This window comes from Etheostoma spectabile, chromosome 7 (genome assembly GCF_008692095.1).
Source record: "Etheostoma spectabile isolate EspeVRDwgs_2016 chromosome 7, UIUC_Espe_1.0, whole genome shotgun sequence".
NCBI lineage: Eukaryota > Metazoa > Chordata > Actinopteri > Perciformes > Percidae > Etheostoma > Etheostoma spectabile.
The window spans coordinates 27,330,451-27,356,968 of record NC_045739.1 but is presented as its reverse complement, the minus strand read 5'-3'; the positions used below and the strand labels follow the sequence as shown (position 1 = coordinate 27,356,968).

General features: G+C 43.1%; 1 protein-coding gene and 1 long non-coding RNA gene across 5 annotated transcripts in view; both read right to left on the bottom strand.

The window, feature by feature from the left end:
* The window catches only part of magi3a (membrane associated guanylate kinase, WW and PDZ domain containing 3a), a 195,290-nt gene that overhangs the window by 77,943 nt on the left and 90,829 nt on the right, over positions 1-26,518 (bottom strand). The gene's annotated exons all lie outside the window — the stretch shown is intronic.
* On the bottom strand, positions 10,474-10,744 carry LOC116691982 (uncharacterized). The gene is made up of 2 exons (XR_004332604.1): positions 10,554-10,744; positions 10,474-10,508 (listed from the first exon to the last, which is right to left on the bottom strand). It is a non-coding gene; the product is annotated as an uncharacterized LOC116691982 (long non-coding RNA).

The window sequence follows — 26,518 nt, the reverse complement described above, 5'->3', positions numbered from 1 at the left end:
TTATATAGACCTTAGTTGTCCCCTAATACTGTATCTGAAGTCTCTTTATATAGACCTTAGTGGTCCCCTAATACTGTATCTGAAGTCTCTTTATATAGACCTTAGTGGTCCCCTAATACTGTATCTGAAGTCTCTTTATATAGACCTTAGTGGTCCTCTAATACTGTATCTGAAGTCTCTTTATATAGACCTTAGTGGTCCTCTAATACTGTCTCTGAAGTCTCTTTTATATAGACCTTAGTGGTCCCCTAATACTGTGTCTAAAGTCTCTTTTACATAGACCTTAGTGGTCCCCTAATACTGTATCTGAAGTCTCTTTTACATAGACCTTAGTGGTCCCCTAATACTGTATCTGAAGTCTCTTTTATATAGACCTTAGTAAAAATAAGGACAGTTGCAGAGAGAAGTAACGTAGAGATAAATCGAGAAAGAAAAAGCAGAGAGTAGGATTCCTTTGTGTTTGCTAGAGCAGCACTCTTCCTCTGTGTGGACTCCAGCTGTGTGTGGGGCAGGAAGGGACGCGCAGAAGTGCCTTAAATATGGCCTTAGTTACACCGCGGGCATCAATGACTGGCACCGAGTCCTGGGAGCTGTTGAGCAAGGGGGCACGCAATTAACCTCAGGCAGCTGATCGAGGGTGTGGACGCTGTGTGTGTCCACTATCTACATCACGCAATTACATTAATACCGTTGTTCTGACAATTATCGCAGCAACATGGAACGATATCTGTAAGGTGTCTGATAAAAATGTAATTCCATGTCCTACATCTACTTGTTCAATGCAAAAGTTTAGATTCCGTATATAAGAAAATGGCAGCAGAATCAAGCAGAAGCCAGGCTGTGAGATTGGCATTGAGCTACTGTGAGAAACGTCAGTCAGTAACATAATACACCTCTCTCCCAAGCAAGACACAGAGTACACAGATTACTAGTATAGGCCTTTCCCATTCTCCTAATCTGATGATATTTTATCATACTACACAGTTTGGACACACACACACACACAGGATTCTGTCTTTCCAACGAGTGGCAGGGTTCAAACTATTTTATTTAAGCGTTTGCAGAAAGAAAAGGAATAAAACATAATCATTCTGCTTTGTAACAAAGAGAAATATTCCCAGAGTAGACCATTTTAAAAGTGAGGAGCATCTCACACATTCCACACTCACTCACAGAATTCTACTCTGAAACTTGAACAGCATTCTTTATGTTTTCAGCAGGAAGTATTGGCTTGGCTGCCGGGGAGTAAAAAGCACTCTCTTGCCAAATTCAATTCAAATATTCTAAATGAAATAAAGTTCTACTATTATTCCCAGAAGCGGATAAACTACCGCTGGGACTGCAGATCAGCAGCAATATGTAGCCTGGATGAGGCGGTGGACCCCCTTTTAGCATCCCCCAAAAAGTGGTGTTAAAAAAATATTTTCATTAAAAGATTTTTGAGTTTCTTGCTTACACAACTCAATACTTTAGCTCTGCAGGCGCACACACAAGCTTATAATTTCAAGTGATTATGGAATTCAGAGGCTTTCGAGTGTGCCTGCTGCTTCACTTAAGTTGTTAACAGTCCAGTCACTGCAGCATGACAGAGGTGCGAGTGAGGGCCAGGGCCAAGGGAAGCATGGCTCTCCATTATGTAACTCTGTAGACTTTTTACTGGCACAATGAATGTGAGGAATGTGGGTCAAGGAAACAAAAGCTGGGTCTGGCTACGCTGTGCAACTGGAAAGCCACAAGCCTGCGGTCCATGTTCCCAGAAGCTATGACACATGAAACACACACACACACACACACACACACACACACACACACACACACACAAACAATAAACAACCCGTTCCCTCCCCTACCGGGTCAGGCCGGTTCCCATGTTATAGGGAATGGGAGCGCACATTCTTTCATGTTTGGATTTGCCTTTCACACACTGCCTTCAAAGATCAGCTAGTTTCCGTACGGACAATGGATTGAGCTAATTGTTACCACAGGATTCCTGCATCTAAGGGTAGCTACCCCACTGGGTCAGCAAAACCAATCTTTCTCAAATACACACATAGACTGACAAAAACAAAACACGCATGCAAATCCCCTCCCCTGCCCAAAGCAAACTCCCACTCAAGTGCTTCTAACAGGGTTGTCTTTGTGGCCCGCATGTCAGGTTGTGTTAGCGTGCCACATCATATATCCAGAGAGAGACGGGGAGAGAAAGAAAGGGAGGGAGGTTACAAGGCAGCGCATCACTGGCCTGCCTGGCTGGTAGTACAAGGCATGCAGCACACAATGGAAGCCTTTGTGCCTTGTCATCTGGCTATTAGACACTCTCTCATGGGGGTGGGGGGGGGCTGCAGTTCAAGGATGGTGAATCATTAAAAACAGAGGGAGCAAGGGAGGGCACAGTGGAGGGAGGGAGAGAGGGTGATGCATGGGAACACACGTGGAAACTCACCCCGCCTATCTCCTCCTGTCCTTCCATCATTATTCTATCGCTCCATGACTGAGTGTGTTTGCCTCGCTCGCTGTGAAGACTCATCAGCTCTGGCAGATCCCCACAGGGCTCCTCACACCTAGGTTTGAGATCATTTTCTGAGTACCTGCCGGCCTTCCCTGCCTTTTCCCGTTTTCTTTCTGCCACTGCTAGCCGCCTGACCTTTTGTTTTCTTTCATTTTACAAGCCTTTGCTTTCAAGTGATGTGTGCATCTACCTGTCGCTGCCTCCACCGCAGACCCTCTCTGCCTGTGTTCTACCCGATAAATCAGTCTTGATAAAAGCAAATAGCAACCAAGCCCTAGCTCGGGCTTTAACATTGGAGTATTTACACATAAGGAGGGAGAGGAGAAAAGACAAAATGCCTTACTTAGATCCAAAATTAAGACTCTATGTAAGAATCTAAGTAGAGAGTGAACTGTACTTACAAAAAAACCACCGTCTCTCTCTATCACACATACTGTATAGCCATTGAAACTGAAATAAAGCACATGCTACAGCCCATCATCCTTTCCCCACTTAGATTTTGGGATCTGCCATGGGAAAGTGCTACTCTCAGCTCACCTCACCATCTGTCATTTTCTGTAACTGATGTCAAAACCACTGAAGCACTTCGCAAAAAGTATTTCTTTGAGAGACAATTTATATTTCAGCCGAAACAGGAGCTTCAGTCCTTCTACTATCATAAAGCAGGTTTTTCAACATGGACCACTGTTTTTAACTAAACTTTTCTGCTGTAATGCACACAGTCAAAGGAGTTTTTGTTTTTTGTCCTTTTGCCGTATTTACAGCAAACTTGGGCAGAGCAGTGCTTGGAGCCTAATGAAAAATGGCAGCAGTCATCCTCACTTTCAAAAAGCCATGCTTCGACCTAGACGACCCCAACAACTTTTGTCCAATCTCCAACCTCCCTTTCTCAGCAAAATCCTGGAAAGAGAATCGGCTGCCCAGCTTCAACATCCATGTCCCACCATGAAATGATGTTCATATCTTGACTGTAGACAACAGGGTTGATGTTTTACAAGCTTTTTTTAGAAAATAAAACCAGACGGACAGTGAACTGTAAAAATGACCTTAGGTCTTTGAGGGTTAACTTCCACTGCTACGTCGATGACACCCAACTTTATATCAGCACAAACCCCACCTCCCAGCTCCCACCTACACAACTTGTCAACTGCCTGCAGGAACTTTGATCATGGATGACCACAAACCTACTCAAACTCAACAGTAATAAGACAGAACTAATGGTGGTGGCCCCTGCACCACTGCTCAGGAAATTTGGAGACCTGGCCCTGGTTGTGGATGGCTGCTCCATTTCCCAGTCTCCTGAGGTGAGCATCCTCCTGGACGCCACTCTCTCCTTACGGTCCGACATCTAAAAAAAAATCACTAAGTCTGTTTTCCACCACCTCAGAAACATCTCAAGAACTCTGGCCTTCACTCACATATTCAGTACCTGAGACACTCATCCATGCCTTCATCACCTCCCAACTGGACTACTGCAATGGTGTCCTGGCTGGACTGCCCACCAAGGCCCTTAGCAGACTCCTGACAGCATATCACTCCCATCCTCCAACAGCTCCTACAAATCTCTCCATGGACTCTCACCACAATACCTCACAGATCTCCTCCACCCTTACACTCAGTCACGTTTCCTGCGGTCCTCTGACAAGCCTTGAAGCATTTTATCAAATGTCATTTGACATCTACAGTGTACAGACGTGTCTAATGCCCTTCTCGTTTCAGCAGACAAGCTAAATATCTCTTGGCAACACAAAATAAAATTTGTGCACTTCAGCACCACTATTATGAAATAAATACTAAATGAAACATGGCACGAGCTATAATTTCGATAGAGAGCGAGAACATGATAAACACAAAAAGAGAAATATTTGAATGAAGCAACTTTTTGGAATGCTAAGCTTTCACACTAGGTACTGAGCACTCAGGTGAAACTAACAGGCATAGTGCTACATGGATTTGGCACAAGAACCATTCTGCCTAAAGCAAAAAGACCTGTCTTCTGCGAATCCCTGCAGCTCGGCTTACTTCTTGGCACACCAGCATGCCCTCGCTTCACCGGGGCCAAAACAATTGACTAGCAGTAAAGATGTTTACCAAGGCACCCAGAAAATGGGCAGTGAAATTACAATGGGCTTGCATAGACACAGCGCTTTGCCTAAATGAGAGCGGAGGCAATGCAGAGATGTCACCAGCAGGGGTGTCAGTGGGCGTCTAATGAGGCAATTCTCTGACAGTAGTGCAGCTCCAAAAAACAGCGTGTAAGCCCCCGCCATCTGCTAATTACCACCTTGTTAGGTTCATTTGGCATCTCGGGGTAACAGAAGTTTGGTGCTTCATTCTGCGTGACAGACAGAGAGAGAGAATCAACAGTGTATTGGCATCTCAGGGACACCCAGTTTCTTCAGAGGCGTGGACTGTTTTCCCATCTGAGACAAGCTCTGGTGCTCTTATTTCCACAGTTTACTGTCCGACAAAAAAAAGGAGTCAGTGTGAAGACAATTACTGGCTGCAAAGCCCAACAGATTAATTGTGGATGGAGGTACTCTGGGATGTAAATATACATGAAGAAAATCAATGTCACCAATCACCCTTTTCTCCCCTCAGGTTAGATTCATCCCTCTTAATATCCAATTAGTGGGATGGCATCTCAACATCAGGTCAGTCTGTACAAGCTGCATGTGTTTTGCTATAAAATGGTTAATAGCCTGGTTAAAAAACCTCCCAACATCCACTTTTCCAGTTGTATCTTGTTAATTATACAGAGAGAAAAAACGTTGTCCTTAGCAACATGTTTAATAGCAGAATTCACAAGCCATTAGTATACAATTCCTATCGATAACCCAACACAGAGGGGGATGAGGTGCTGGAGGAAAAGTGACTCTTTATGATGCTATTTTGGGCTTGCTGTGCCACAAGGACAATGGCATTATCCCTGCACCCTTGGCAGAATAGCAAGTTCAACTCCTAAAGCGGATAATTGAAAGGAATGGTCTTGCTACACATTGCGTGCAGGCTTAATGTTGCGGGCTTATTATAGTCAATGTGATAATCATCAGCGCACTTGGCAATAGACACAGATGGTGTCCCAAAGCACTCAGCGTTCAGAAATATATTCTTGGCTCCGGACGGGCTTGCCTGCTATTGTTGGCCAACTGCACCAAATATCCATTAGTTACATGTTGGAGATAAAACTGGCTCAGTGTTTTTCTTTTAATAGTACACACCTATTATGTTGATGGAGTATGTGTGTGTACAATCTTTAATCTTCAGAGCATCCAGCCAGTGTTGTTGGTGGGTTTTAATGGATTATTGTTAGAAGAGGTGAGATCACATTTATTCAAGGTACCCTCTCCTCCCCGATCCCTGTGTTGCAGCATGTGACAAAAACATCGACAGTGAGAAGCAACCTTGAAATTGTCCTTTCTAATCCCATTGTGGCTTAGAGGAAGATTTAACAAAAAAGCTGTAATAAAGCTAAGGTTGAGTCTTTCTTGTCTTGGCTGGCCCCTTTTGGATTCTTAGCTGGGGTAGGGCGGTGAACGAACAGTCACAGCCAGCCCAGGCTCATCCTGGGTGGGTGGGGCCTGTCGACTTTCGGTGATATGGAGCAGACTGACAGATGACATTAACCTCTCATCGCCCAGTATCCATGTCCAATCGCTTCCCTTAGCACTGCCATCTGCCCTGCAATCGGTCAGCTCCAGTGGTGCTCAGTGGACACGCCCATCACCAGTACACACCAGAGATAGAGAAAATCAGAGATCATAATATTCTTGAGCAATGTGGATAATATAACAGCTAGAACAGTCTGTTAAGTTCAGGAAATGACATCACTTTACTGTAATGCAGCCTTTAAAACCAGGAGCGGACTTGTGCCATATTACAATCTTACGATATCCACCATTTAAGACAATATCTAGTCTAGTCTGATTACGATATCAATATAATATCGATATATTACCCAGGCCTAGTTTCCAGAGTTGACCTTTAGTATGTTTGAAAGAAAATCAGGAATAACTATGCTGGTTTTAATTACCTTTACTGTATCTGTAGTCACTATGTAGTTTGCTTGTTTAACTATGATAACAATGTTGTTCTGTCGGTCTCTTGGTCTGTCGGCCCACCACATCGGTCCAGACTGAAATATCAACTATAGCAGCTATAAGATGGCTTGGCACAAAACCTTGTACATTCATGGTCCCCAGAGACTAGGGATGTAACGATATTGACGTTATCGCGCTATCGCGGTGGTAAATGTGTCTCAATATCATCGTGGTTGGGTTACAATAATAAAAGGACAGGTGTCCGTCAAAAAGCAAGAGGAATAAACAGTCCCGCGGAACAAAAAATTGTTAACTACATAGACCATGATCCTTTGCGCTGCGTCGTCATACCAACCGTTCTTAAGCCAATAGGATTGCACGCGGATTGCACGCGGCACGCTGTCCACACAAGCTCACAGCAAGCCAGCATGGCCGACAGCGATACTTGTAAGGATGAAAACAACAACAACCCCAAAGTTGAGATTGTGCCAGCCCCTGCAGCTTTTAAGTCAGATGTCTGGAAACATTTTGGTTTCGCCGTGTCAAAAAAAAACTCAAAAGGAGAGAAGGTGGTGGACAGACAATGGACTATATGCAAGCACTGCCACAGTAAACTGCGATACAACACGGGAAACACAAGCAATATGCGAAGTCATCTGACGACTCATCATCCGGAAAAGTTTGCAGATTCTCTCACAAAGAATGTCCTGTCCGGTCAAAAAACCCTGAAGGAGGCATTTTCAACAACTATGCCACACAACAGCGCAAGGGCTCAAGAAATCACGAGGTACATCGCGGAATACATAGCGTGTGATTTACGTCCCTTTTCTGCTGTAGAATTGCCTGTTGACTGGCAAAAGCAGAAAAAATGTCTGTATTTTTTTGCTATTATCATCACAAACACTATCGTGAGCTATTTAACAATACCGTGAGCTTTTCTACAATATCGCAATAAATACCGTACCGTGAGGTCAATATCGAAATTGTATCGTACCGTGATATTTTGATATCGTTACATCCCTACCAGAGACTGGATCCTAATTAATCTTTTGGTGATCCCTAGGTTTTTCCCTCAAGCATCTATGAGAGTTGTTTAGTGACCAATGAAACAACTGTCAGATGGATTGCCTTGACGTGTTTTACAGACACTAATGTTGCTTGTCCCGTTTTTTTTAATGCAGTGCCACCAGACGGTCAGAGTTTTGATTTTCCCACTTACATATCTTGACATTCACTGAATGGAATGACACAACGTTAAATACAAACAGTCATAGTTCCCGGATGAGGAAGGCTACCGTATTGACATCAAGCCCCAATATTGACATTATATTATAATAAGGTTTGAATAAAATATCTTGACAACTTTTGGATTAATTTGTCACAACATTTGATAAAGACATTCATGCCCCCCTCAGGATGAATTGTCATAACTTTGGTGATGACTTGACTTTTTAATATAATGCCACCATCGGGTCAATTTTTAACGGCAAGCAACTAGATGGTATACATTACACCTGCTAAACATCAGCATGAACTGTGAACTATTCTCGTAAAATAATTCAATTCAATTCAATTTTATTTATAGTATCAATTCATAACAAGAGTTATCTCAAGACACTTTACAGATAGACCACACTCCAGAATTTACAAGGACCCAACAGTTCTAGTAGATTCCTCCAGAGCAAGCAACAGTGCGACAGTGGCGAGGAAAAACTTCCTTTTAGGAAGAAACCTCGGACAGACCCAGGCTCTTGGTAGGCGGCGTCTGACGGGCAAATAAGCGATCCTTTACCAAACGAGCCGCCATTTTGGTCCGTTTTGAAATCTGGGAGGAGACCGCGTCAAGCTTTGACCCAATCAGATGTAGCCATTGCGGTTGTCGGTGGTTGTAGCCTGTTTTCTTTGCTTGTCAGTGGTCAGAGAAGAGAAACTGATTACTGCTAGTGGCAAGCCCACTAGCGTGCAACGCTGGCAAGCGGGGGGATCCCTGCCGCCAAAAGACGCCATATGGACACATACCATTACTGTGTGACTGTAGGCTCGTTGTCTTGCTTCATTAACTCATTGCATCACATGCACAGTAAGTAAGTGATCACTTAGCTTACATCGCTAGTCTCTTAGTCCAAAGTGTTTTGTTCACACCATGACAAAACTAACCCTATAGAAGCTCTGCTTATAAGGCTGTTTGCCACTCTTGGCAGACAGTGTACACTTCAATAGGGAGCCGTACAGAGACAAGTGCTCTGGCCAAAGGCCTGTGTGGACTGTGTCCCTCAGTGTAGAAACAGTCAAATGAAAAAACCAACACACACAAAAAAGAAAACAAGGCAAACACAACAAGACGAGCCATGGAGACCTCTGTTGTCCACTACCGCCAAGGGCATGACTCAAGCGTGCATTTCCAATATGATGACCAGGCAGACCGAAGATGTAGTGAGAGAAAGGATGGGAGAAAGATCCTTAATAAGTCATCTTTCAAGCCTTTTTAGCTACTGGTTTCTCTTTCATCTCTCTTTTTCATCTCCAATATACAAGCAGCTCTAGTCCACTATACAATACACAGCCCTAAAACCGTGAAGTTAACGGTGTTAACGGTGTGCCCTCTTGTGAGACATACAAACAAGATAAAATGATATAAAACACAAACATAATGCAGCAGCGCTCCGGAAGAAAGTACTGTAGTTATGTGTGTGTGTGTGTGTGTGTGTGTGTGTGTGTGTGTGTGTGTGTGTGTGTGTGTGTGTGTGTGTGTGTGTGTGCAAGCGCACGCACGCACATGAACGTCAGCCTCAGAGCACATTTCCTCTTTGCTCCACTTCTCATTTGGCTGATCTGTTTGGGTGGAGGCCGTCTGGTTGCGATGCCGAGAAGAAGCTCCCTTCTGCACTGTGCATTATCAAAAGTCTCCTGCTGTTTGCCATCGCTGCTGTTTGAAACCTCCGTCTGTCTATGTGTGTACACGCACGCATGCGCGCAAACCCGCGCACAAACAAAACCTCATGCATGTGCACACGCACACATGATTGCTTCCAGTGAGACTGAGTGAGATCAAAGAGTGGAACAATCTTTTTCGCCTCATCCCCACGATGGAGACTGATTTTTTTTTCCCCCACCCCACTGTAGGGAGCGAGAGACAAAGGGTGTCACTGTCATCAATGGATCTGAGATAATGAAAGAAGCGACATGGGGAGAGATCAATCAGTGTATTATTGAAGCACCGGAGAGAGGGGAACCATATAGAGATAGATGGAGGAGCAGGGGGAGCTTCTCCAGCGCTGTAGTTTACGGTTCCACAGAGCAAGTAGCACTCTTAGCCTTAATAACTTGGGCTGTCACTGACAATATGCCGCCTGATGCATCAGAGAGAACCCCAGGGGACACAGAAGTCTCTCTCTCTCTCTCTCTCTCTCTCTCTCTCACACACACATTGCTAACATTTTAAACCAAAATAAGTGCTGTGAGGTCTGAAAACACACCCAAGTGACACTGTTCCATACCAGAAATCAAAGATTTTATATGATTATTTGCTGGTATGAAAAGTTTCAAGAGATATTTACATGGGACAGGTACATAGTGAGGTATTTGCATACGGTAGGTGTGTGCAATGCTCGCTTTAAAAGGCTTTTGGAAGTCAGCAGTACTCAGACTGATGTCATGAATTGACGTATGTATGACACGTATTCGTATGGCATTATTGGCGTGTTATGAAGACGCATACTGGCTTTTTAGCGTGTTTATGAATGCTGGTTGGCCTCCATTGAGTTACATTACCTTGCAATAGCGTGTGAATTTCTCGGCGTAGGGAGGTTGGTTAGGGTGGTGGATGGGTAAAACCCAGGACTGTCACCTAGGAGACCTGTGATCATGTCCTGAGTGTAATGTCAATTTTCCATATTTGTTGTTTTCCTAAATCCAACCGCGTTCTTTTCCTAATCCCAACCGTTTCTTCTTTACCCAAGCTTGTGTGTGACGTTTCCTAAACTCAACCATAGCCTTGCGATAACACGTAGCCTCGCGATAACACGTAGCCTCGCGATAACACGGCACATGGCTTTGATAACGCTGTGACGTTGCAGACTGCCGTCCGCTGTATACAGCATAGACATACACACAGATGGCTCAAAATGCGTACACATAACAGGAACAGGAAAAGTGGCGTGTATGTTTACGCAAAGTCATGATACCACGTTGAGAATAGCTTTACATGGTTTAATTTTCAAAAAACACCATACATTGCTACAGCTCCTCTTTTCACCCTGTGTGTTGAGCTCTCTGTTTTAGCTACAGTCAGGCATCACACTTCTGTTCCATCTTTGTTGGGATTTGCACATGTGCAGTACCCAGGTAAGGACTACTAGCCAGTCAGAAGCAGACTATGAGGGCATGCGCTGACAGTACCTCGGTAAGGACTACTAGCCAGTCAGAAGCAGACTATGAGGGCATGCGCTGACAGTACCTAGGTAAGGACTACTAGCCAGTCAGAAGCAGAGTATGAGGGCGTGCCCTGACAGTACCCAGGTAAGGACTACTAGCCAGTCAGAAGCAGAGTATGAGGGCCAAGACAGTACCTAGGTAAGGACTACTAGCCAGTCAGAAGCAGACTATGAGGGCGTGCGCTGACGGTACCTAGGTAAGGACTACTAGCCAGTCAGAAGCAGAGTATGAGGGCGTGCCCTGACAGTACCTAGGTATGGACTACTAGCCAGTCAGAAGCAGAGTATGAGGGCGTGCCCTGACAGTACCTAGGTATGGACTACTAGCCAGTCAGAAGCAGACTATGAGGGCATGCACTGACAGTACCTAGGTAAGGACTACTAGCCAGTCAGAAGCAGAGTATGAGGGCCAAGACAGTACCTAGGTAAGGACTACTAGCCAGTCAGAAGCAGACTATGAGGGCGTGCGCTGACGGTACCTAGGTAAGGACTACTAGCCAGTCAGAAGCAGAGTATGAGGGCGTGCGCTGACAGTACCTAGGTAAGGACTACTAGCCAGTCAGAAGCAGACTATGAGGGCATGCGCTGACAGTACCTAGGTAAGGACTACTAGCCAGTCAGAAGCAGACTATGAGGGCATGCGCTGACAGTACCTAGGTATGGACTACTAGCCAGTCAGAAGCAGACTATGAGGGCATGCGCTGACAGTACCTAGGTAAGGACTACTAGCCAGTCAGAAGCAGACTATGAGGGCATGCGCTGACAGTACCTAGGTAAGGACTACTAGCCAGTCAGAAGCAGACTATGAGGGCATGCGCTGACAGTACCTAGGTAAGGACTACTAGCCAGTCAGAAGCAGAGTATGAGGGCGAGCCCTGACAGTACCTAGGTAAGGACTACTAGCCAGTCAGAAGCAGAGTATGAGGGCGTGCCCTGACAGTACCTAGGTAAGGACTACTAGCCAGTCAGAAGCAGAATATGAGGGCGTGCCATGCTAGCAGCTAGACGAGCATTATAACGTTTTTTCAGGAAGTAAAGGCTGGACTACAATAGAGCTGTTTGGAGCAGTTTGTGAACAGTGTTTTCTGTTGGAGATAGTAATAAGTAAGTCCCTTGGGGGGGGGGGGACTTTTGGGCTTTGTTAACCTATAACATGCACAAAAACACAACACAAACACAATAAAGAAAAGGAAAAAGCCAAACAGCATAATTTAAGCAATTTAAGTATGTCTGCTAATAATATGCACAGCAGAGCAGAAGACATTGTATTGGAAAGCACAGCCTGAGGAGCTGCAGTTGTTGCTGATCTGCCTCGATCCTTGACTCACACAAATCCTCAAATGGCATCCTGCTCACACAGGCACACACCAGGGCTATATTTGGATACATGTGTTGAAAACAGTGCTGAGACAATTAGTACATTAATCGAATAGTCCAGGGGTTCCTCAGGGGGGCGGAGTTATAACAAGGGTAAATATGTAGAGCAGACAATGAAGCTGATTGTTGTTGTACTCTCTCTCTCTCTCTCTCTCTCTCTCTCTCTCTCTCTCTCTCTCTTTCACAAAGTAACAGCTGATCTCAATTCAAAGGAACTTTAGTGGCATGGGAAACGGACGTTTCAACTGACAAAGCAAGTGAAAGAAAGAAATTAAAAACAAAAGAAAAAATAGAGCATAAAGTGTAAACAGAACTGTGTAACATTGTAATCAAATGAATTGATGCAAATAGAAGTGTAACAAATATATACACAACCAATCTATTTGGCCTATACATGCAGATCTCTTTCTCTCAGGTTTGGGACCACTGTTCATTAGTTTATGAAGTGATAACACCAACCAGTTTAATAATTACATAATAAACATTTGCTCCAGTAGCATCTCAGATGTGGTCAGATTGAGTAAGCAAATAAAGTAGAAGTACCTTTAGATTGTTCTTATGCACAATACTTGCAACCCTTTCCACCCACTGGGATTGCTGGTTGTCATGGGTTTAATAATCAAGTAGTTGTTTGGTCTATTTAATGTCAGAAAATGATGAAAGATGTCTTGTATTGTCCACAACTCAAAGATTTTCAGTTTACTGCCATAGAGGAGTGAAGAAACTAGCAGATATTCACATTTAAGATCGAGGTTGACTTTTGGCATTTATTATAACATTTTTTAATATTTATTTATACATATATATGTTTTAATTCAAGGCAGAAGTGAAGATCCACTAAGATTTTTTTGTGTTCAAGTGTTCTTCTCTTCAGACCTAAAACCAAGAATTGCTGCTGGTTGCTACTGTGTGCAGCAATATTAATGTTAAAAATGTATTTTATTTATGAGAGTTTGCAGATTTGTGTTCTCAGAAGATTGATAAATGCGGCACTAAACTTTATTTCTTCATTGAAAATGTTATTTTCTGCATACCTGTTTTGTTTATTTCATATATTTTTTATACATAATTTGTAAAATATATGTTTTTAAATCATACCTTTTTAATTCAAGTATACTAAGTGCAGATTGCTGACGTGTTCAATTAATGTTTTTCTTCTATCTTAATTAATTATTAGCATTGCATTTTATCTTTCAAATAGAGGTTTTAAAACAAGGACATAAGTAAATATCCAAATATTGACCAAAATAAATCTTTTATCGGCCATCGGCTGACCTTGATGTCTAAAGATCGTCATCGGAGACAGAAAAACCCATCGGTCAACCTCTAATTTAAGAAGCTGAAATCTGGGGGCGTTTTCACACCTGAAAGTCCAAACCAAGGTCCGGACCAAGGTTCATGTGTTTCTTTCATTGTATACAGTACATTTGATCGGGTAAGTTTTGATTTCACACTGCATGAGCAAGCAATAAAGATCCTTACGTGACAAAACTACGTCCTGCCGTCATCACATACGTGAACCGTGTCTCCAGATACTCAGAACTGATTTGTAGACGGGCTTCCCCGTCCTCTGGTATCTTCTCTCCGTGTCGGGAGTGGGCTCTCTGCTACCGCCGCTGCTGTCACTCCCCGATGTAAGTCGAGTGAAGATGTGAGTTGTGCACGCGGGTTTGTGACAAGTAGCCTAGAAGATGCTAACGAGAGACTTCTGTAATGTCAATACAGTGAAAATGGACCTACTTAACCAAGTTGGCTCACTGCTGGCTACAAGCTAGCATCAAACACAACACAAGCTGTCAGCTGAATGGCGTTTTGAGCTAACGTTAGCAATCAATCATAGCTAGGCAAAACGTTTTAGAAATGACTGCTAGCTTAGCTATAAGCTAGTTAGCTATAAGCTAGCAATCAAACCCAACACAGGCTGTCAGTTGAATGGTGTTTTGAGCTAATGTTAGCTCTCAAACTATCATGTTGTTTGTAATGAGAAAAGTGTATTACTTAATTTCACAAATTTCAGTATGTCACATTATGCCGTAAACCGTTTAGATCTAAGCACGTGTGACTCACATCGGGGGAGTGACAGACAATCTTTTTGTTTTATTGTGATGTTGAGAAGCGAGACACAGGACATTTCTTTCTTGAGCATTTATTCAGAGACAAATAGAAAGCTAAAACCGTACATTTATTACCACTTAACAAGTAATACGCTGATGCATTCTCTGCCCTGATAGCCGACAGCCGTCTGCTCTGAGCGCATTCACCGTCCCTCGCTCTCTCATGTATTCTGACACACTAAGCACCCAGTTATTCCTAGGAGAGCCTGCCAGAGCTTCATGCATCCATCCAAGAAATGCTTTCAAACTACAAACCAACCGCACCATGCTTCAGTTTGATCCGGACCAAGACCACCTCTTTTGATCGGACCAAAATTTGATCTTTTGATTCGGACCATGGTCTGTCACACCTGCAATTTTGGTTCGGACCAAACTGAAAAGTCCGAAAGTCCGGACCAGTTAATCCGATACCAGTATATGAAATTTCTCGGATACCCCCTAAAAATGCTGGTATCGTGTCGGGGAGTAAACCACCTCATCCATCCATCATATCAGTGAAATGAGTCAGCTGGCTGGACTTCAGTCATTTCAATCCTATGTCCACCTAATGCAATGTCCCCCATTTGAAATATGTGTTTCATCCAATTACCCCCTGAACGTCACCAAAGAATTTGGGTAGAAAAAAATAGCCTCGCTTTAAAAAGAGGCACTTAAAAAATCTGAAACCTGAACACTAATGCTATATAAATGCTAGACTTTAAATGTTTGCAATCACTAAATACAATTATAACCAGAGTGTATAATTATTTTAGGACTTTTGACTGAAAAGTTTTAAAAGCCCCCATTAGAGAAACATTGACCTGACGCGTGTAGTGTGTAGCGTGTGTGCAAAATTATATATATGGTTGATTGGTATGTGCGATCTTGGTTTATGCATTTTGTTTTGTGTTATTGTACAAAACAACAAAGGGCAATAATCCCTTGCTCCTATTATGGTGTGTGCATGTGTGTGTGTGTGTGTGTGTGTGTGTGTGTGTGTGTGTGTGTGTAAGCGTGCGTGCAGAGAATGTTCAGAGTTTTAGGTTATGACTTCAGCCTAATGAAGCCTGTGGACATTGCTCGGCCACTGGATACTGACATTTAGACCATGATTTATCAGAATCTCTTTGAAGGTGCACACAAGGGGCCGCTCAGTGAGCTGGGCAGATGCCCAGAGAGGAGAGGCCAGCCACATCAGTCACTCGCAGCAGATGAAAAGGCTTTAGCAGCCAGATACCACACAGAAAATATGAAGAGAATCACAGGCAAAAGCTTCCTACAACCTCTGAATGTCAACTGAGTATTTACCTCATGCTGTTGTTCAGGGCTTTATCTGATGACTCACATTTGAATTATTTCAGTTGCACATAAGAGACGTTAGTTAATAAATAATTTTTACACATGACCGATGGACTTACAAATAGGGATGGGGGGGGTGGGGGGGGGAGTGAATCAAAATGAACATCTGTGTGCTTGCTGTTACGAGACGGATCAAAAATGCGGTCTGGCTGAGTCAGCCAACACCCTGTGTATAAACACTGCAGATCACAGCACGTGTGTATCTGTGCATGTGTGTTTGTAGGTAAGTGTGAGACAGAGGAACGCACATGCATCTCGCTGTAGGGTGCACAGCAGTGGAATAGAAAGAGGCTAGGACTACAGAATACCGAGTATACACCTCACAGCCTCTTTATATTCCACTGCAGTCAAACTGCAGTAGAGGTTTATTGCTTTTATGTCATCAAAAAAGTCTAATATCTGTGACTGTATTATTGCATGTCTCATGTAGTCTTCTTAGTTACAGATTTGCCGATAAAAACGTCGGGAAAAAAGAGCGTCAAAAATGTATTAAAAAAAAATAAAATAACTAAAAAGCGCCAGAAACGTAAAAAGTGACAGAAAAAAACTAGGCGGGCCTAAATGTGTTAAAAAATAAATATGGACCGTGAACAACAAAATTTTCAAAGGGCCGGATTTGGCCCGTGGGCCAGGAGTTTGAGTCATGTGGCCTAAAGGAAAACACACATTTGTAGAGAGGCAAAGATTAGTCCATTAGTTGTCAACTATTACATTAATCGCCAACTATTTTGATAAAAATAAATAAAAATAATAATAAAAGTCTTTTTTCATGACAAAAAGTTCTGATTCCAGCTTCTTGAATGTGAATGTTTTCTCATTTCTTCACTCCTCTCAGACAGTATACTGGGGGACTTCCCCTGATGCACTGAGGACCTTTAAAAATTAATGGAATATAGTTAGGGAGTGAGGAGTCGCAGCGTCCGCCCACCTGCTTCTCGTCACAGTTGTCAGACTTATCTATCATATAATCAATAATATAATAAAATGTCCCATAAATGCGTGTTACTAACCTAGCTCTGGGGAGTCATTCCCCGGAGTCCTTATGTTCTTTTTCGCCCAGCATGTTTCCTTGGATCAGGGAGGCTCCAAAATCATGGTAGCAGCTGTCGCCATGGTCCCGCTACACGTCCTGCGATGCCCTGCTACATCCTGCTATGATCTGCTGTGCCCTGCTACGTCTTGTAATGCTGCAAAGTGCCCTGCTATGCTATGAACTACTACAAAGAACTACTACAAACTACTATTTTTTGTGACTGTTATTGCCACTCTTCATTCTAACCCCAACCGGTCGTCACCGGTTACCACCGTTAGACACCGCCTACCAAGAGCCTGGGTCTGTCCCAGGTTTCTTCTGTTGAGTTTTAAAAAAGTTAAAATGTCTGAAGGAGCCAGGTTAGAAAATTATGCATACATCTGTCCCCATTTTCCCCCACCTTCTGACTGTAAAGAATCACAGGTCAAGTCTAGCATTTAACATATGGAAAGGGGCTTCCTGCTATGCAACAAAAGGTGGTCTTCTGTCTCCTGTCCTCTGGGGTTTTAGTCTAGGCTGAGACAATACAGTGTTGATTGGACTATGTTGATGGCAGAGTTTCACATTTGCACGACAGAACCATTTGCTCTGCTACCAAGGGGTGACCCCCGGAGGTGCAGAGGGCGGGTTCTGATTGGACAGCAAAGGTGCACTCGATCTGCTGTCATGACAACAACGGACCAATGAGAAAGGATTTGAATGCACCAGGGGAAAAGGAACAGCCCCCCGGTGCAGCGCATAAAAGAGTGTGATCTAAGAAGTTTCTGGACTGCATTCACGTGACTCCGTCAGGAGAAGCGTGGATCAATCCGCTGTCAACTGCAGTGTTAAAATGTTTGTTTGTGTTTCTTTGTGTCTGATTGTCTTTGTCTTATCATCTTCATCACTGCTGTTGCATTAAACCTTTTCTTCATTCTCAATTCGACCCTCAGCCTCCTTTTCCTCAGAGATCCAACAGAACGCGATGTTAGTTATGAAATTCTAACACTTCCTAAAAGGGAGTTTTTCCTCGCCACTGTCGCACTGTTGCTTGCTCTGGAGGAAACTACTAGAACTGTTGGGTCCTTGTAAATTCTGGAGTGTGGTCTATCTGTAAATTGTCTTGAGATAACGCTTGTTATGAATTGATACTATAAATAAAATTGAATTGAATTGAATATCTTTGAGTTGTGGACAAAAGACATTTGAGGACGACATCTTGGGACATTGGGAAACACTGATTTTTCACCATTTTCTGATCTTTTACAGACCAAACAACTAATCGATTAATCGAGAAAAACAATCAACAGATTAATCGGAGACGACAATAATCGTGAGCTGCAGCACTACACATTTGTTATATCCACAGAACAATGTCCCAGTGATCCGACAAAGCCGATTTATTAGCATCTTGGACATATAAAGGGGCTTTCTGTCAGGAATGAACAGTGCACCCGGAGAGTAATGACACCCTGCCTGAGAGGGTGAGTCATGGTGTGTTGCTCAGGGACTGATCCCGTCACAACTGATTTAATAGAGTACAGTCCACTCCCTGTTGGTCCATAGGTCGTTGTTATTAGTATGATGTCAGAGAGATAGCTCGCCGGAGCTTTCTGTCCGGGGGATTTCTGTTAGACTGATTCTTTCAATGTGTGATGGCTCCAGCTTCTTTCATACCGGCATGTAGTCACACACAAACAAACTAAGAGACAGGTCATCACCCTGAGAGGGATACCTTAAAGTGCCCATAATATGCTCATTTTCAGGTTCATAACTGTATTTTGAGGTTATACCAGAATAGGTTTACATGGTTTCATCAAAAAAAAAAATATTTTTTTGTTGTACTGCACATTGCTGCAGATCCTGTTTTTACCCTGTGTGTTTAGGTCTCTGTTTTAGTAACAGAGTGAGACATCCACTTCTATACTATCTTTGTTGAGCTGCACATGCTCAGTAGCTAGGTAAGATCCCATTGGCTAGATAACTCTTTCTCCAACTTAGATCAGTCCAAGGCCGGATTAGCTGGGAGACTTCTTCTAGACGAGGGCCACTTGTGGAACACCTGCAGAACAGGGACAGTAAGTAGTCTTTTGGAGATTATGGTCAACTAGTGTGTTGTAGCAGTGTTTTGCCATTGAGAAGGAGCTAGCATGCTTGCGCTAGCACGTGCTAAGATTAGCCACCTCGTCTCGGCTAGTGACGTAGAAAGCCGTGCAGATGCGTAACAGCTCACCCAGAGACTGAAGACAGGGGACATTCAGAAACCGTATCTTACTCAAAACAGCATGGATAGTTTTTTTTTCCAAGTTTGTATGCGTGTGGACGCACCAGGGACACAAAATAACAAATCCCCCAAAAATTGATTTTTTCATAATATGGGCACTTTAACCCTTGTGTTGTTCATCTGTTTTGCACACATATGAAGTATAAACTTTCACCCAATTGTCTATTAAATCTTCTTAGCCAATTTCATTCCAACTTATTACCTCTAGTTTTAGTCATATTTGACCTGACCTCATATTTAACATGAGGGTTATCAAGCGCAGTGTGGTTTCGATCATGACAGAAGAATGGGCTTCAGGGGGGAGACAGATCTGCAAGTGAGCCTAATTATGAAAGCGTAACCAATTCAGCGGTGTTACGACCCAAAGTTGGCTAGGGTGGGGGACGCAAACAGCTTAAAACGACAAAAAACCAGGACAGAAAAAGAACTGTGAAATAAGGCAACTTTATTGTGTCCACACAACAAAGGGCAACTAAAAACTATCTTCAAAAGGAAGACGGCAACAGGCACAGGTATTGCAAGGATTGGATCAGGGCAGGTCACACAGCAGCTCCCTCTATGCTGGCTTCCACTGAAGCCTCTCTCTTCTGCACACAGCCATGCTGCCTACTTTTAAGCTGTGGGACACTGATCAGCTGATCAGCCTCAGCTGCACCATCATCAGCAGCACACACACCTGCAGAGAATCACACACACACCTGCAGAGACTCACACACACACACCTGCAGAGAATCACAAAGCACAACACGGCACGTGACAAGTGGACCAGTGTCAACCAAAAGAGGAAGAGGATTAGGGCCACATGTGAGAAATGATTTGGGTCCCGAGTTTAGAGTCAGAATTTTTACCTTAATCTCAGAATACTTGCAATTCTGACTTTATTCCTGACAGAATTATGAAGAAAAAAAAATCTTAAAATTCTGACTTCATTTTTGACAAAATATGGAGAGCTAAAACCCACGCTTTGGTTACATTGAATGCGTCGCGCATGCGGACCGTTCGCTGAGTGAATGGATCTTTTAACTGGCTACATCTGTAGAGTAAACATGGCGTAGGACTGTGGGATTCACAGGAGACACTGTGAGCTTTCCCTCTGGGATGGAGGCGTTTTCGGTTAGAGCTCTGATTTTTGAGGCCAATACGGATATGAATATATATCAACAGAAACATAGCAACATGTATTAAAGTTCTGATAAACAAAATGTATAAAAATACAAACCTAAGATGTAAAACTTAAAGTCCTTTGAACAAAAACACAATAACAACAACAAAAAAAACCAGTGTTGCCAACAGGGACGTTGTAGAGCGTCCTCTGGTGGACAGACTATGCAACGCCAACACTCATAACATGGTTGACCGTCCGTTTTTTTTTTTTTTTTTATATTCATCAAATCATTTATAATGACAATAAGGATTCTGATAAAAAATATTAAAAAAATAAAATAAAAACGGACGGTCAACCATGTTATGAGGTTTGGCGTTGCATAGTTTGTCCACCAGAAAGCGCTCTAAACGTCCCTGTTGGCAACACTATTTTTAGTTATTGTGTTTTTGTTCAAAGGACTTAAGTTTCATATTTTAGGTTTGTATTTTTATACATTTTATTTATCAGAACTTAAATATATTTTGATGTTCCTCTGTTCTGTTGTGACAATAAAACAAATTATTATCATATTATTTTAGTGAGAACTCAAATAACTACAAATAACTAATGATAGGGAAAACGGTTTCTCTTTCGAGTTTCTGGATTTTAAAAAAATATGTCTCCTCCTGAGACCCAGCCCATTTACTTATGTCCACTGTGGTGGACTTTGGCATTTCATCACTCTCCTTGGATTTTTTTGTGTGAGTCCATTAATTCCTGCTGAACTGTACAGAGGACATCCTGGTCTTTTCAGTGATGTGTCATTTGATTGGGGGGTATGCTGGAAACTCCCTCTTTCTTTCAATCCAAAATGGACGGCATAGGAACAAACACATTTTATGGAAAGATGAGAGGTGAGTCAAATTTTGTTTGTCTATGATGTTGTTACTATGACAATCATTTATTTTCTTGTTTATTAAGGTGTTAGGAATCATATATCTAGTTCTGATGGCAACTAAATGATGCGCCTTTTAAAATATTTGCTAATTTATGAATGTCAATTGTAGTGGACATCAGGACTATCTTCATGTAAATAATGACTCCACATTGTCGTAGGAAACAGAACTGAAGCAGAAAGAATTCTTTACCAAATAGTTGAGGGAGATTCAGATTTGGAGTTGTCAGATGATGAGAGAGATGAAGATGAGGTTCAACCAGTGATAGAAGATGGTGATAAAGAAGAGGAAGATGATGCAGAAGGCTCAGTTGAAGGGACAGATACAGACACAGATACAGACAGGGACGAGCAGGAAACTCGTCGCCCTCTGTGGGCCAGGAGCAACATGTATGTTTGATACAATTCCACAATTTTAAATTCAGCTGCATTGAGTAATAAAACTGTTATTACTAATCATTTGTTTTGTTTTTTACTTCATATCAGATTTGCACCTGTGTTACCTGGGCTTCCTGTGTGTCAAGAAGATGACCCTACAACACGGGCGGACTGGAATCCAAGTGAATACTTTTCACAGTACATTGACAACAAGGTCTTTGAAGATTTAGCAACATACACAAACCAAAGAGAGCTGCAAAGCAGAGGAGTGTGTATGAACACTACGCCACAAGAAATAAAAATCTTCTTTGGCATTTCAGTCCACATGGCATGCCTTGGCTATCCCAGAATTAAAATGTTTTGGGCCAAAAAAACTAAAGTGCCAGTCATAAGTAACAAAATGACAAGGGATAGATTCTTCAGGATAAGAAACTCCCTCAAGATTGTCAATGACCTGGCTGTGACAGAGGAAACCAAGAAGGAAGATATTCTTTGGAAAGTCAGGCCACTACTTGATTGTGTGCGGCAAGGCTGTCTCAGCCAGAAAGGGTCTGTATTGACGAGCAAATCATCCCATTCACAGGCCGTTGTCCAGTCAGGCAGTATGTTCCCGGCAAGCCAAACCCTACTGGTCTGAAGGTCTTTGTCCTTGCATCCCCAAATGGTCTGATGCTTGATTTTGAAGTCTACCAAGGGAAGAATACCTTTCCAGCCCAAAGGTTAGGAGTTGGAGCTGCAGCAGTTCTACGCATGGTTGAATCTGTTCCAACAGGAAGCCACATATTCTTTGACAGGTACTTCACAACCATAGATCTTTTGGACGCATTGCTGGCAAAGGGCCTTCCTGCAACTGGAACTATAATGAAGAACCGTGTCCCAAAGCTGTGCCAGCTGCCAGTAGACAAACATTTGAAAAAAGAGGGGAGAGGAACATCAGTGTCAGTGGTCAGAAAGAGTCCTGAGCTGGCCATCACAAAATGGTTTGACAACAAACCAGTGCTCATGGCATCCACTGTACATGGGAAAGACCCGAAGACATCTGTACCAGATGGTCCAAGAAGAAAAGCTCCTGGTCCAGGTCAGAAGACCAGCGGTAATTAAGCAGTATATGACAACATGGGTGGTGTGGATCTATGTGATCGCATGCTTAGCTTCTATCGAATGTCAAGCAGGACCAAAAATGGACGTCGCGTGTGATCATCACTTCTTTGATGTTGCCATCACAAACTCCTGGATACAATACAAGTCTGACAGCAAGCTCTGCACAGACCATCCAAGAACACACATCAGTACCTGGACTTCAAATTACTCCTAGCTGAAGAGCTGTTGGAGAGTTTGGAACTGGATAAAAGCTGTGACGAGAGTGAGGATGAGTATGAGCCACCATCTAAAATGAGGATCCCACAACCAGAGCCATCTGTGCGCAGACTAGGAGCCATGCACATGCCTGAGATGATGGATATCAAGCATGCAGAAAGATGCAGAAATAAGGGCTGCAGGAGCAAGACGTACATGAGATGCACCAGATGCAAGATGTTTCTCTGCATTACCAAAAAGAGAAATTGCTTCCAGGACTATCACTGCTAAAAAAGAAAATACATACACAAAATGAAGAGTGAAGGAAAAAACTAGATTGGATTCAGTTTGACAGAAGAAAAAAAATCCAACTAAATCAGTTAGTTATAGTTACATTAGTTCTATGTTCATTGTTCAAATAACGCTATAAGGATTCAAGGGGACCAATCAAAAGGATACGGACATAAAGTGTTAAGCTTTAATAGAAAACATATCCTTGCAAAATGCAAGGAAAAGGATTCAAGAATGATAAATGTATCTGTTTTAATCAAAATGCCTGTATTCTTTGATAATAATCACTCTTGGTTGACATAATTGGTGTCTACCAAATGTGTCTCTTTTCGTACTAAAATGATCCTGTTGTCCACTACAGTGGACATGCTATAAAACAAAAATTAAAAATAAAAATGTGTAAATTGTAGGATGTTTTTTTAACCCTAAACAGGTATGGAATCACAAAAAAATATGATTAGGAAAAAACTTATTTTCCTCGGTTCTCAAGAGGATATATTGGCCGATATATCGGAATATCGGATTTTTAAATAACTAAATGTTTGTACTGTGTAATGTGTTTTCTTCGGGTAGGGAGTGAGTCCTTACCCCAAGTGAAGGAGTTTAAGTACCTTGGGGTCTTGTTCGCGAGTGAGGGGACCATGGAGCGTGAGATTGGTCGGAGAATCGGAGCAGCGGGTGCGGTATTACATTCTGTTTATCGCACCGTTGTGACGAAAAGAGAGCTGAGCCAGAAGGCAAAGCTCTCGATCTACCGGGCAATTTTCGTTCCTACCCTCACCTATGGTCATGAAGGTTGGGTCATGACCGAAAGAACGAGATCCAGGGTACAAGCGGCCAAAATGGGTTACCTCAGGAGGGTGGCTGGCGTCTCCCTTAGAGATAGGGTGAGAAGCTCAGTCATCCGAGAGGAGCTCGGAGTAGAGCCGCTGCTCCTTCGCGTCGAAAGGAGCCAGTTGAGGTGGTTTTGGGCATCTGGTAAGGATGCCTCCTGGGCGCCTCCTTAGGGAGGTGTTCCAGACACGTCCAGCTGGGAGGAGGCCTCGGGGAAGACCCAGGACTAGGTGGAGAGATTAAGGCTGAATCCCATTCCTTCCCCTTACCCCTACCCCTTGGCCCTTCCCCTACCTTTTGCGCGTTCACGCGGCACCTAGTGCCGGTCCAATACGTATTACGAGCTAGGGGTAGGGCATGGATCAAGGGCTGTATACCCCTACGGATCTAGTGTGGACGCGACCTCACTAGAAAACACACAGGCAGTGTGTGGCTGCTGCATCAACCAGAGAGACACATGAATGTAAGTACTTTCAGCTTTAAATAATTGATTAAAAAGTTACGACAGTCTTGTTTTGTGGTCTATGCAGTCCTGTACATGTGTACCCATGTTCCTAACTGAAACTTTTTAAAAATCGCTAGCTTGCAATGCTAACGCTAATCGCTAACGCTAATCGCTAACGCTAATCGCTAACGCTAACGTTGAACAGTCCCACATATTTCTGCCTTGAATGGACTGTATAGATCGCATAGATTGTATAGCTAGATATATATTAACGGTCTATGATACATCGCTACGTGCTTAACATATACCGCCCTGTCTCACACAGGATGACACAGGAGGACACAGGAGGACACAGCAGCTGATCCAGGTTGGGGCTGCAAACGAGCAGACGTTTCCTAATTCATATGTTCATGTTGTACCCATTCATTATTGCATTGGTAGCCTACTATTATTGTAATAATATTTAATTAATTCCTGTTCATTGTTCATGCACTTGTTATATTGTTGTTGGTTTTGATATGGGACACTGATGATATGTGAGGGGGGGTTACTGGCCAAAAGGCTCCAGACTGGTCTGGAATATCAGAGCAGCTGTAGCTACAACAGTGTAGTGTGTGTGTAGTTTGTTTGTGGTCTTGTGTGTATTTTTTTAGTTTTACACATATGAGTGCCTTTTATTGTGTGCGACATGTTAGTTATGGTTCTAATAGTTGACAATGGTTCTGTAACATTATTTTATGTAACGTTTTTGCCTGTTATGTTCAATTTATCACCAATAAAGACAGATTTTTGTCAACAAAATGTTTTTGTGAACATCAATGACATTCAAAACGGTGATAACTGAAACAGATATACACACACCATGTATACAGGGTGTATATGTATGTATATGTACACATGATGCATGTGTATACACATTTGTATTGCAAACAGACCTAAGTACTACACAGATAAGTACTCTGCACTACCAAAGTGAACCTAAAATAACTATAAAATATATAACACTGTTGTCCAAACCCACACAATCAACAGACCTAGACGGCATCTTGGAGGTTTGTGATCAATACTGTATGGTGATGTCACCAAGTGGTGTCCCAATTCATAGGGGTATGTTTTCACCCCTTACCCCTACCCCTTGGTTTCAAGGGCCAAGGGGTAGGGGTAAGGGCCAAGGGGTAGGGGTAAGGGGAAGGAATGGGATTCAGCCTATATCTCCAACCTGGCCTGGGAACGCCTCGGGATCCCCCAGTCGGAGCTGGTTGATGTGGCTCGGGAAAGGGAAGTTTGGGGTCCCCTACTGGAGCTGCTGCCCCCGCGACCCGATACCGGATAAGCGGATGAAGATGGATGGATGGATAAATGTTTGTACTGGTATCGGCCTTAAAAATCCTTTATCGGTCGGGCTCTACTACACATACAGGCACAAAAGCATGGAGATATTATTTCAGAGACATAATGCAAAGTCAATAAATGCTTGAGGACATGATCGCCCCTGACCACAAACACATTGACTCACTCCCACTGACTCACTCTAATACAATTATCAGCGTTGTTTTGCCACAGATGCTCGTCTGCAGATGCACTGTACTGTAGAACTGTAGAACAGAGAAGTTAAGAAATGAAATATGACACTTAAAATGCAGTGAACAATACAAATAGTTCATATAAAAGGTCAAGAATGTGGGAGGGAAGAGAGGAAAAATAGAGAGAGTATGACCGTTAATGTTTTGCCTAAGCATGCATAGACTCAATCCAGCTCCAGAGTAGGTGTACTAGTGTCCGTCTTCAACCCCCGCCCCCCCCCACCCGCACAGCTCCAGTTGGAGGTGCGCTGCGATGAATTCGAAGGCAAGCGTTCCTCGCCTCTTTTGAGCTCTCCTCACACACTCCTCAAGCTTGTTCTTGACAGCTGAAAGCTTTGCCATCTCTTAGCATGGAGAAGTGTGTCCGCAACAAAACAACAACCTTGCTCTTATGTGTCGAGTGCTGTGAAAAACAAGTATGGCGCTGGCAGCACTGAAGGAGACGAAAGGGCAACAGTGTGACAGGGCAGAGCGACTGCTGAACAACACAAAGCACGGAAAGTTATTAGAATGTAAATGTAAATGGAGCGTAACATGTAACAGTG